This window comes from Mastigoproctus giganteus, chromosome 2, assembly GCF_048544385.1.
Source record: "Mastigoproctus giganteus isolate SK-2022 chromosome 2, ASM4854438v1, whole genome shotgun sequence".
Classification (NCBI taxonomy): domain Eukaryota; kingdom Metazoa; phylum Arthropoda; class Arachnida; order Uropygi; family Thelyphonidae; genus Mastigoproctus; species Mastigoproctus giganteus.
In genome coordinates this window covers 232,399,793-232,413,759 of record NC_143576.1, presented here as the reverse complement: position 1 = coordinate 232,413,759, position 13,967 = coordinate 232,399,793, and the positions used below count along the sequence as shown (strand labels likewise).

The 13,967-nt window shown below is 38.9% G+C and overlaps 1 protein-coding gene across 1 annotated transcript in view; it reads left to right on the top strand.

Annotated features, from left to right (window-relative positions):
- wbl (endoplasmic reticulum protein 29-like protein wbl) overlaps positions 1 to 13,967 on the top strand; it is a 99,946-nt gene that overhangs the window by 28,078 nt on the left and 57,901 nt on the right. The window lies entirely within an intron of this gene.

Here is a 13,967-nt window from a genome sequence, read left to right as displayed (position 1 = left end):
TATATTAATAGTAAAGAGCCAAAACCAGTTTTCTTCGAGTAATAAAAAATTTTGTACATCTTTGAAATTTTATTGTTGTTGCAAATTGCATTTTGTGAAGTTATACACTGGTGATGATTGAGAGCCTTAGATACTGATAAAGAAAATGTTGAGAACCATCTCTGAAATCCCAGGCAGCGTTAAGAAACAGTTCTACTAATAGGTAAACTGATCCTATGATAGTTTCTTTCCCCTCCCATTCCCAAAAAAAAAAAAAAAAAAAGCTGATATAGTTCTGTATTGATAGCAGAGCTCTGGGACAGAACAACTGAGGCACTTACCAGTCAATAAAAACTTCATTGTCTCTCATCCGTTTTTACTGTGCAGAAGAAAAAATCATCAGCCTTAAAAATGAGGAAGAAAATATCTTCTAGTTAAGACTGATTCAGCTTCTGTCATGTCTTTTACACACAAAAAGTCATTTTAAAAAAAAATTCATTCCTCACAGTAATTTCTGATTTCTCCTAGGCAAATTCTTTCCCACTAAAAATAGATGCCTAGTCCATTGTTCCTTCTCAATCAACTAAGCATATGAAGTACGAGTCCAGTTGATAATTGAGTAAAAGATTTGCATTACAGCATGGCAGGGTTGAAGTTAACAGTAAAGAAAGACAGGTATTTTAGTCCTTTGTATAATTTTTCGCCTTACAATTTTAATTACCAGAATAAATTATTGTTATGGTAGTGTTGCAGTTCCAAATTGTGAACAGTGTTAAAGGTGGGATGTCTACAAGTGCTTAGCTTAATAGTATTGGTTAGTTGTATATCGCGTGCATAACACTTTTTGCAACTTTGTTCCCCCCTCCCCTTCAGAAAACTTATGGTCATTTGACCTTGCCTGTTTTCTCTGTATATTAACGTATGTTCTCCAAAATTACAAATACCACCATCCATGAATTAATTGAAATTTAATATGGTGTGTTATATCAATAAATATGCCTTCTGCATAAAGCAGCTTGTTTAACCAGTTAAAATAATTTATCAGACATCCCAAGACAAAATTGTGAGAGCTTGTTTTGTTATAGAATCTGTGGTTTCCAAATTTTGAATGCCGTTACATCATTATTTAATACAGTCAATTCCAGTTATTTAGGACACATCGGGACTGGTGCATTTTGGCCCGATTAAGCGGCTGCCCCAACTATCTGAAGTTTCACATAAATAGTTAAAAATACAATGGACTGTACAATCAAATCATGTTACGATGGACTTACCATAGTAAAGTACTACTCACCATACGATGCGTAGTAAGCGCCGGTCATTATGATCATATTTGTGAATTGAATTTTAATTCTATTAAACAGCGATTCTAATTAGCAAAAATAGGAGGAATATTATCCACAGGCTATAAAAGTAAAGATATATTAAGCACAAATTTATCCTTTATTACCTTACCAATTAAAAAATTAAATGATACGTGATAATCGGAATAATTAATACGTACTATAATATGTATATACTAACTAGTTGACATTTGTGGGTGGGGGTTCTTCTTTGGTCCTTAGCTGGCAGCTGGGGGATGCGGTTGGCCACGCAACCAGTATGCTGCTGTAGGTGCCGCAGGGTTTCGGACTTGCTCTGTGATGTTCTTCCATACATGGGGGTTAAAATATAAAACAGTAAAAAGATAAGCAATCAATAAAAAAGAACACAGCACACACAAATTGCAAGTAACACGATACGCGGAAGTGAGAACGGAGTAACAAGTTACGAATTGGAATGAAGAGAAAAGATTCTGAAAATTAATTTGTTTATATCATTGAAGATTCCATGGAACTGTAAACACATTTCACCATAACCGACAGAATTCCAGCTGTTGGTATTATTGCAAATTCAATAAGATTGAGTTTACTATCCGTTTATGATAGATTGCACTAACAGAAAAGCCCAATAAACAGGCGACTGCTAATTGTTTTTATTGTTTTGTGGTTGTGACCTCCAGAAATCCAACCAAACCACATGGGTACGGTCGGAGATAATCGTAGGGTAATCTCCAGTGCTGTGGTCTCTTGCCCTGATTGAATGGAATGGTGTCGCAATTAAGTGAAATAAACCCTGGCTATTTTCTTGATTGGGTTCTTTTAATGGCTGCCCCGATTAACTGGTGGCCCAAATAACCATAATCCACTGTATTATGAAAGTCATGACATTCATAATAGAGAAAATAACATTTTGATTGGAATATCAATGCAAACTATATCAGCTGAGTTAACCCATTCAGTGATATTTTCAAGTATGTTAATTTTTATAATGGTAAAATTTTCTGTTACACATCAGTGTTACTTGTTCAAGGATTGTTCTAGCTTGAAAGCCAGATTGTTTTTTAAACAAAATCTGCTATGCATATACTGTAGCATTTCATAAATCTGATAACACTGCGATGTAGCCTTTCCAGATTTTCAAAACCTAATATGGAATTCTAGTAGTAAAATGCACAGATTATTATCAAAAAGATTGTACAATGTTCCCATGGTGTGGCAAAAGCAATGTTGCCACAGTGCAAAACATTTTTGGGACTGTCAAAGTAGCACATTTTGCTGATGTAAATCAAACTCATGCTAAGATTTCTTTAAACTGTTAATAACATTCACCACATTGCATGGTGAATGTTATATTGGTTGCTTGTAATCATAACTGATACATGCTGTCATTCAAACTATGGAAATTAAAGTTTGAAGAAGGGTTTATTTATTATTATTTTTTTTAATGCAAGTAATCATTTTGGCAACTTTATTGTGCTTTACTTTTCTTGAATTTATGCCTTTTGATTCCACTGTGCTGCGTGCCAAATTTTGACTTACCAGACCTAGGGAATAGGTTTTTTGCTACATGCAATCTGGTGGAAATACAGTAAAAATCCTGCAGTTCAGAATGCATCACAGTGAAGTTTGAAGCAGTTTCATCATCACATTCTAGCTATAAGTTAACCCTTTGCTGTCCATCCCATAAACCAGAAGATTGTTACTCAAAATATGATTTCACAAATTATTTTTGAGTGTATGTAGGCTGACAAAGCCTCATCTAGACAGTTGTTCAGGGATATATGTAATTTTTCAGGCTTATGACAATAAACCCCAAGAGGCTCACATCTGGTGAGTATCGGCTTGGCACACCCAGGGTCCTGAGCTGGATATCATCATTATTCTCTTTCTTGGTGATTCCCTTCTCTCTTACTCGGAACTTGGGATTTTTTATTTTTTTTTTTTTTGGCCGGTGGCATATAGCTAATAATAATATCTTGCCCAGTCAGTTTTACCTACTGGCACTCTAACATTTCCAAAACAATACATGCTAATATAATACTCTCTCAATGCATCAGAATTGCAACAATATGCAATAACAATCTCTTTGCTGACAACATTAAACAACTCCATGATAAATTGCTATGCAATAATTTCCCCACAGCATTCCTCTACCATCATTTCAAAAAAGTAGTAAATATTATAAAATTCAAAAACCTTATAAACTACAACTTTGATATAAACAACATATTTACTGTTTGATTACATATTACTTTCAGGCTTGTACATAATGTATAGTTATATACCCCCAGCCTCTGTCGTGTCTCACGGTTTAGAAAGCTTGTGCCCACGGACTGGCGATGCATGAGGGTATTGTGTTCTGTTATGTCACTTTTTTTTTTTTTTTTTTTTACATTTACTCAATACCAATACTGACTTAAACATATGAGACATCTGTCCAGGGACCAACTATGGTACAGGTTCAGCAACCCGAGCACAACTATATTACTCTTCTTCAAATTGCTTTCTACTATCCTTAATTACTGCATTTCATTTCTCGTGTGAAATTAGGCTGGCTGAAAGCAATATCAAGATGCTATTCCTCTGCTGTTACTTCTTTTTTCTTCTGATACAAAGTTTAGTGTCTTTTCTACACTAGTTTGTCAGTCATAGTCTCCCTTTGCTGGCACTTTGTCTCATTTGTTTATTTACCTACTTCCGCGTAAAACGGGACAGTTCACTTTGACGACTCCACTTCTTCCTCCTCGTACGTGGTTACTTCAACTGATATAAACATTCTGGATAGAGATCTATCGGCTTTTTTATTTGGGTCTCCAATGTTGCTCTGTAACCACCACGCACAGCTGTTTCACCGATTATGGTCCAAGCACACAGTAAGTTGGCTTTAACCTTGGTCCTTTAGGTTGTCACAGACATTCTCTCAGATATGCCAAACAGGCTGTACATGTTACCTGGGAGTCTAAAACGCTGATGGAACTGATATTCGGGTGACACTCAAGTCAAGTGGACCCAATTTCGGCAAAGTCCGGATGGTCTGTGACAGCCAATTCCTCTGCTTGCACCTTCACAATGGTGGGACTGTTAGTAATCCTGGGTATAACCTCCATGCACAAGTACATGGTGGGTGACCACCCAGGTGTGAACCAACGTAAGCAGGGGTCGAGGTGTGGCACCCACACCACATGGAGGAATGCCGCCCCTCTATGGTACTAGGTGGTAGATGACTCTCATCAACCGGTGCAATACCACCACTTTGCTTATTGGAGGCTTGAAGTGGTGGAACCCATGTTTAGTCTCTAGAACTAAGTTCCAGTCAACCCTTCCCTATCTCTTCCATCATGCAGTGTGATTGATGACTTCTGAGGCTATGATGAACATCGTGGCGAGATCCAATATTCCTTACATTTCGAGGATACAGCTCTAAAATGGTGTTTGCAGGCTGGCCGCTAGTTATTACACCGGACCGAACTTATTGGTAGCTCTCTAGGAGGCTTCCGGATCAGCTAGTGTATAATCTTGCTACCTCTACTCTGTCAGATAGTGACTGGAGGGAGTCGGAGTAGTGTGTATGCGGGGAGCATTGTCGAGGCCACGTTATGTCAAGGATCTGAGTATATTCTTACCATGTGTATGCCATATCCAAAAATTTCATTACTTAATACAGCATGTCATTCCCACTTTTTCTTACTGTTGAATACACCATGAATTGTCAAACTAATAGAGCAAGCTTATCTGCAAAAAAAGATCTAAACCTCCAAAGCACTTCCTAATTCATTTCACAAATATACGTGGTCTCAATTCTAATGTTAACGATGTCCATTTCCACTTGCAGTCTGCCAAACCCCATGTACTTTTTCTGACAGAATCTCAGTTATTGGTTGATTCAACTACTGCTCATCTGTTGCCCAAATTATTTGCTGTATGATTCCCCTCGCCTCAAAGGTGGTACATGTGCATATGTCCGTTCCGATATTTCCTGTCAGAGACTTGGTAATTTGGAATCTCCTCTGGCTTAAAATCTCTCTACCTCATTGTGTCAAATTCATCTGTTGTCTCTACCGTTCTCCCAACTCCACTAATTACTTGGAGATCTTTGACTTCCTCTCTTTGCAACTTAACTTTCTCCAGTCCAATTTTCCTAACAGTGAGGTAATTTTCCTAACAGCCAACACTCTTGATCTTTTCTCTCACAAACAACCCTTCTAAGTACACGGTCGAAGTGAGAGGTCCTTTAAGCACCTTAGATCACAACTTGGTGATTGTCTCTTCTCCAGTGGAGCCTTTATCTCATGGCTATTCCCAACCTCGTATTGTTTGGCATTACAAGAATGCAAAATGGGATGATCTGCGAGATTTCTTTTCTTCTTTTCCTTGGTCAGATTACTGTTTCAAAACTTCTGATGTCACAATTTGCTCATTGTGTCAGTGAAATTATTCTTGCAGGAAAGGAATCCTTTATCCCACATTCCCCGTTAAAATCTCGTCCTTTATTTGAACCTTGGTTTTCCAATAAATGTGCTAAGGCTGTTCAAGAGAAGAACGTTGCATATCATAATTGGCTTGTTTCTAATTCTTTAGTTTCATTTTCTGCCTACACCAAAGCTCGCAACAATTGTAAAGCTGTTATTAAGCAGTCCAAACTAGAGTTTGAACAGGCTAAGAGTAGAAAACTTGCTTCTTGCCCTAATGGCAGCCGAGCATTCTGGTCTCTTGCCAAAGTTATTGGCTACAACTCTTGCCAATCTCTGTCCAAACCAGATGGTTCTGTTTTCACTTCAGCCAAGGATAAAGCTGACATGCTAGCATCCCATTTTTCTTCCAACTCATGTATTAATGATCTTGGTAAAACACCTCCCACCATTCTCAACACACTCCATTCAATGCCTCCTGTTGTCTTCCATCAAAAAGATGTCAGAAGGATTTTGATGAATCTTGAAGCTAAGAAAGCTCCAGGTCCCGATAGTATTTCTCCACTTGTTCTCAAAGTCTGTGCTCCTGAACTTACTCCTGTTCTTTGCCACCCTTTTTCATTTTCTTATTCCAAAGGTGTTTTTTCTTCTGCTTTGAAATTTGCTCATATCCAGCCAGTTCCTAAAAAGGTTGACAAATCCTTCCCATCCAATTATCATCCCATTCCAATTACTTCTACTCTTTCTAAAATAATGAAGAAATCAATTAACCGCCAACTCTTAAACTACCTAGAAACCTTCTGATCGTGATTGACGATCACCTGTATGGATTCCGTTAGTGTCGATCCACTGGTGATATTCTGGCTTATGTTACCTATTTATGGATTAATTAAATGGAAAAGTTCGGTGAAACACAAGCAGTTGCTTTTGACATCTCAAAGGCCTTCGATCATGTTTGGCATAAAGGTCTTCTAAACAAGTTTCCATCTTATGGGTTGCCAACTTTTTTTGTAATTGGTTATCCAGTTTTCTCTCTGATTGCTCATTGAGGGTTGTAAGATGTAAAATCTTACATGTTTAATATTTTAGAAAAAAAGGTGTAATTAATATAAAATAAAGATTAGGAAATGGCAATATGGGGCAGCGGAACAGTACTGCCCACAAATTCTAATTAGATAATGGGTCACAGGCAAAGGGATTAAATGTAGACAAAGTAACGAGCAAAGGTTAGCGTGGGAGACTACGGGCCGAACGTGGCTATGGCTACTGGCGAGGAGGTGCGAACAATTTAGGCTAGGACAGAACAATACGAGAAGGACACAATCGGTCGGTCATTCCTTTTGATCGAGGACCCCCGGAGACCAGCCAGGTAGTAAATAGGGGTCAAATGCTCTAGTGAGATTTTAAAATTGGCGTCCGACTGTCGGCGATCGCAAGGTTAGAAGATAGTGAAAAAACAAATTTGTTAAAAGCACAAAGTAGCGGCGCACTTCAAAGAAACAGACAATCTGGGAAAATTTATAATTTATTAAAATAAGAGGTTGCATTGTACATAGTAAAATTAGCTGGAGAAAGGTCGAAGGACGAATAGGGCAGAAAGAAAGTCGAAGAAAAGGAGAAGATTGGTTATAGAACAAAAAAGGGGCAGACCTGACATACTAGGGCGGTACGCGATTGAAATGACAAAAAGGAGTGAACAGGGGAAAAGAAACAGACCCGTCAGTTGAGCTTTATGTGGATGGTTATGAAGATGAGTTAGAAACGATGAGAACCCCGAGTTGAGTATGTGGGGGTGTGTGGAAATGTGTTAGGAAAGGACAAAGTTTAGATTCTCGTCGGCTTTTGGGAAAATGAGTTAGGACAGGAAGTTGTTTTTTGTGTCGTGTTATAAAATGGGACAGATACAGAGTTGAGAATTTGGGAGTATTTTGCGAAGATGAGTTAGAAACGTGGACAGTTGAGGGTTCTGTTGTGGCAGAAAATATGTATCAGTTAACAGTTGAGTGTTTGGACGTGGTGGGAAAAGAGCAGGGTAGCGCCCTGTGAAATTTTCTTCTTGAAGGAGTTCTTAATAGGTGGAGCGGGAAAACGAGGGTAGCACCCTATGAGTTTTTCCTTGTGAAAGGTTTTAATAAGGTGGAGAGAAAGGGAGCGAAATCCGCAGAATCAGTAGCTCAAGAGAAAGGAGCGAAAACTCGGAATTAGTTGCTCGATAAAGTGGCGAATGGAAGTAGCCCGTGTAAGTTGGAAAAAGGCCTCAGGATGAAGATAGCAGTCCCCATATCGACGGAGTATGATAGTATGCAACGTGCCAGCCCAGTTAAAGTGTACAGTGAGTCCATCAGAATACCATGATCCTCATTAGAAAATTCGCTAGGAGTTCTAGAATGAATGCCCTGATATACGATGATGACATTTCCAACTAAGAGCAGGAGGATCCAAAACAGCGAAGCCGCCTAAGAAGAAATTAAGTAAGTGACTAACATAGTATTCTCGTTACCTTAAAGGACTTTAGGACCCTAATAACAGATTAGTGGAGATTTAAGATACTAAGAGATATATACATGTATAAAAAAATATACGTAATGTAGAGAGAGATAAGTTAGATAATAATAATAGAAATATGACAGGTATAACTTTGTAATTAGTGAAAGGAGCTAAATAAGAAGAAAAGGGTGTTAATGATAGTAGTGGCTTTGATTAATAATCAAACATATGTTATGTTATGTTATAAGCAAAAGAGAGAAAAGGAATAGTAGTAGTAGTAGTAGTGGCACATGATGCAAGAAAGCAAGTGTAGGAGCTTATGCAGCATCAGCCAAAAACAAAAAAAAAAAAAAAAATCACACCATTCCCTCCAAATGCCTGTCCAGTTCCTCCTTAAATTTATTTAACCTATCAACTTCTACAACGACAGATGGAAGTTTGTTCCAGCAATTAACCACCCGCTGGCTAAAGGCAAATTTCCACACATCTATTCTACATCTGTCCTTTCTTAATTTGAACTTATGTCCCCGTAGGTTGGTATTCTGAACAAGTGGAAGGATCCCATCAGAATTCAGCGTGCTCAACCCATTCAAGGCCTTATAGACCTCAATCAGATCACCGGGCAGGTGCCTAGTCTCCAGCCACTGCAATTTGCAGAACTTAAGCCTCTCTTGGTAAGAGAATCCCTTCATTCCCCTCACCAATCGTGTTGCTCTTCTCTGTACACGCTCAAGCAAATCTACACCTTCCTAAAATGAGACCTCCAGACCTGTACGCAGTACTCAAGGCGTGGCCTGACCATTGCCTTATACAGAGGGACAATCACCTCCTTTTCCCTGCTAGCAAAATTCCTATATATCATTGACAAAACCCCATTACCCGCCCTAGCAGCCTGTCTGCACTGCTCAGAAAACTTCATATCTGACTGCACAATTACTCCCAGGTCTTTTTCATTTTCTACCACCTTAAGTGTAGTACCACACAGTTGGTAGGTTTCTCTGGGGTTACTTCTACCCATATGCAGTACTTTGGATTTGTCAAGGTTGAACTTCAGTTGCCACTTCTTAGCCCATCTGCCCAAATTATCTAGATCCTGTTGCAGTAGCACACTGCCATTACTGTCATTAACAACCCTGCCAACCTTTGTGTCATCTGCAAACTTCGACATTAAGCCTGATATACCTTCATCAATATCATTAATAAATACACAAAACAACAGTGGACCGAACACCGAACCCTGTGGGACTCCACTAATAACATTAGTCCACGAAGAGCAGCACCCATTGATTACCACCCTCTGTCTTCTCCCACTTAACCATCCTTTTATCCATTGTAGCAACTTACCCTTAATACCATTCTGCTCCAATTTGTACAGTAGTCTTCCATGCGCAACAGTGTCAAAAGCTTTCCTGAAATCCAAGTATATGATATCAAAATTATTTTTTGCATCCAGTTCCTTTGTGACCACATCATAATAACCAATCAAATTTGTCAGACAAGACTTTCCCTTAACAAACCCATGCTGTGTTTGAATTATTGCTGCAGTCTTGTCTAGATGATCCTGCAATGCATCTTTAACCAGCGACTCCATTATTTTACCCGGAACAGAAGTTAAACTAACTGGTCTGTAATTACTCGTGTCACTCTTCGATCCACCTTTGTGAATTGGGGACACATTTGCACATCTCCAGTCCGTGGGAACCTCCCCTGAGTCCAAGGATGCTCTCATAATTATGGCTAAGGGTTTGCTTAGTTGCTTTGCCGCCTCCTTTAAAATAACTGGATAGATCCCATCCACCCCAGGTGCCTTTCTTATGTTTAACTTCAACAATTTCTCCTCCACTTTGCTCTCAGTTATTACAAAATCATTAAGCACACTGCTACAATTTGATAACCTTCTTCCATTTTCAAATTGTAATAATTCCTCACGTGTGAATGTAGATGCAAAATACTCATTCAGTTTGTTTGCTATCTGAGCAGGATCATCAACAGTCGAACCATCGATGTCAAGTGGACCAATCATATTCATCCCCTTCCTTTTAGAGTTTATATAAGTAAAGAAATCCTTGCTGTTTTTCTTAGCATCTTTTGCCAAAGATTTCTCGTAATCCGCCTTCGCCTGCCGAACCTCCTTTGTGACCTGATTACAGACTAGCTTATATCTGCCACAGGCTTCTGCGTCACCTGATAATTTATATGCATCCCATGCATTTTTCTTCTCTGTCACGAGTCTCATTAGTTCATTTGATAACCATTTAGGCCTAAACCTTGAACGATATTTCTTAATCGATATATAAAGTCTAGTAGCTTCCACGATTAATTCTTTGAATGCTTCCCACTTAGAATTTACTGTTTGTAACATCGTCAGTTGATCCCACTGTACAGAATTTAAAAATTGTCTGAGACCACTGTACTCCCCTTTACGGAAGCAAAAACCCTTTCCTTTACCCCTGACGGCAGTTACCTCTTTGAGTAAATCCCACTTCAGCACACTGTGATCACTGCCACCTAGTGGTTCCTTTATCTGCAAATTCTTAATACACGAATGATCACTGCTGATAACCAGATCAAGAGTGTTACTTTCTCTGGTTGCCTCTCGAACATGCTGCTGCAGAAAACAATCATCCAATAAATCCACAAAAGTCTGACTAGTGTGTGAGTGACCAACCCACAAGTTCCAGTCAATATCTGGGAAGTTAAAATCCCCCATTATAAGACATTCTGATTTACTGGCCCACTCTATTTCTCTGTACAATTGTTCATTGTACTCATTCAAGTCATTAGGCCTATAACACACTCCTACTCTTATTTTTCCTTTTGCAGTGCTTATCTCACACCAACTGACTCAACAGAGCACTGTTCATCTATATTAACTGGGTGCACTTCCTTTGATTTTATGTTTTTCTTAATTAACAGCATAACACCCCCTCCCTTTCTGTCCTGTCTATCCTTTCTGTACACATTGTACTCCCCAAATTCCAGTTCTGCATTCCTTATATCTTTGTGACACCACGTCTCTGCTATCCCAACGATATCCGCCTTTGATGTCTTGACCAACACTTCAAATTCATCAAATTTATTTACTATACTTCTAGCATTGGCATACATGCAAGCATACATGCTCCTATGCCTATTCCCTGTTACCCTAACACATCCCATATACCCAACTATTCCATGATGACTGCCATCCGTCCCTGAAACCCCCAACACCCCTCGCTCCAGGTCGCTTCTTATTCTAATAGAAGTTGTGCAAGAATCACCTTCACCTCTGCCTGCGGTTACTGTTAAACTATTAGTCTTTGTATCCCCCCCAAACTAGCAGTTTTCCGACCCACCTAACACTGCCTCGATAGCATCAGCAAATATTCTTGCACCCTTTCTATTTAAGTGTATCCCATCCCTGTAGAAGCAATCTCTCCTGTTAACAAGTACAGTCCAGGCTGAAAAAAATTCTACCCCTTGAGCCTTGCACAATCTTTCCAGGGCCGAATTGATCGACAAGGCTCTCATCATGTACTCCCTCCTATCGTGTCTGGGCAGAATTGGAGACACTTTCAAATTCAACCCTATTTCACGGCTTTTTTCAACAGTGACCTGTACTTGTTGAGTAATTCCGCCGGTCTCCTACTCTTAATATCATTAGTACCAACGTGTACAACTATATCACCTTTTGTGCCCTTGAAAGATGATATCCGCTCTACAATGTCATCAACCTCTGCCCCTGGCAGACATACCCTGGTCCTGTTCCACCTATCCTTTTTACAAAATATATTCCCTGTCTCCCTGACAATAGAGTCACCAACAATAACTAGTTCCTTTGGGACCAGCGCATTCTGCTTTGGAGATTGCCGCCGTGTTGCCTGATGCCCAGGAGTGAGCTCTGGCGTTGAGGTGGGCAGCTGAGAGCCTGATGGGCCCCTCAATTTAGATCTTTCGAGGGCATCCACCCTGTCCTTCAAACTCTCATATAGGCCCATAACAACGCTGAGTTGTCGCCTGATTTCCTTACACTCCTTACATCGCGCACACACAAAGACATCCCCCATGGCAATATCATGTTCCGTTCCAGAGAGTTCGGCAAACATTTCACAAGTTGCACATTTTTTTAGGCTGTGATGCGTTGGAGAATTGCCCCCCTCAGTTCTCCCCTGATTCACAGCACTCCTGCCACTTTGTGCCCGTTGCTTTGCTGCTCTAGTCTGGGGCATGGTAGTTTAAATTAATAAAATCAATAAATTAAATATCAATAGTATTTGAATAGAAACTATTAAATAGAAACAGTGAAGCGTATTACTATATAATTATGCGTTAGAGCTACCCAGCTACCTCAATTAAAAAATTTGAATTCCCTACCACTATATCCAAAAACAATGGCTACAAAATGGAACGAAATAACGGTTTTACCTATCGTAAGTAAAATCCACAAAAACTCTTTATCTAAATTAAAAATAAAAAATAACCAGCGTAACTATAACTATATGACTACGTATTAATACAATATAAAATAACAATCATGTAAATAAAAGGCAAACACTTATCGTTTTTGCGGAGCCTGTAACTGTCAGCTGTAACTTTTAAAGAGATTCCAAGAGAATATTTGTCATAAGTTGTTTCCTGAAAAATGTAGGTATGATTAGCATTTTGGAAGGGGAGGGTAAAGTCCTAAACCTGTGTATAAGGTAAGAATTATGGAGCATGTAAGGAAATTTATGGATCATGTGCAAGGAAGGAAATTCATGGATCATGTGCAAGGAAGAAACTATAACAGTTGCTGTACTAATATCGTTTGTGTTGTGAAGGAAAGGATAACATTAATAGAGTATAACCAATGTACGTAATTGTATATATAACTAATACTAAGTAGACAAAGTTGGATATTAATAGTACATGCCTCAGTTTGTTCATTTTTTTATGTTGTATATATATGTAAATAAACTGTTATATTATATATTTGTGTGTGTAGTTTGTCATCCTGGAACACCCAGCTTTTCCGAAGGGAATTATAATTAATCGAGAAGTTCCCTTGAATTTGGAATTCTTCTGTGAAGTAAAGTCAGATGCGTAAGTGGGGGAAATAAGAATAAAGTGGACAAAACCTAAAAGGGAACAAAAATAAATAAAAGTAAAAATATAAGAAACAAAAAAATTATATATAAATCATCAATCTTTTATTCCACCCCCCACAGGGTGATTGTAGATGGCCCTCTGTCTTCTAACTTCTCCGCTAATGCCGGTGCCCCCCAATGTTCAGTTCTTTCCCCCCACACTCTTTTCCTCTTGCATATTAATGACCTTGTTCCATTGACTGGAAATCCTACCCATAGTTTTGCTAATGAAAGCACGTTGCATTCCACTTTCCATTTTGAGAAATCTTGTCCTGCTCAATCAGCTTCAACTTCTCAAATATCTACTACCAATTCCTTAAATGCTGTTCTCCAGGTAATTCTCCAGTGGGGCAAAGACAACTTAGTTGATTCCAATCCTTCTAAAACTCAGTCTTCTCTTAAATCTTGAAAAAAGGATTCTTCTGCTCCTATGCTTATATATGGTGACACTGATTTCAAAGCAAAATGATATGTCTTTTGGGGATTACCCTGACTTCTAATCTCTCTTGGCACAAGCATATTACAAATATTGCTTCCTCTGCATCTAAAAAACTTGGTTTTCTCTTTCGCTCTTGACGTTACTTTCTTCCAAACAGCTGTTCACTCTTTACAAATCGCAAATCAGTCCTACCATGGAATATTGTTCCCACATCTGAGGTGGTGGA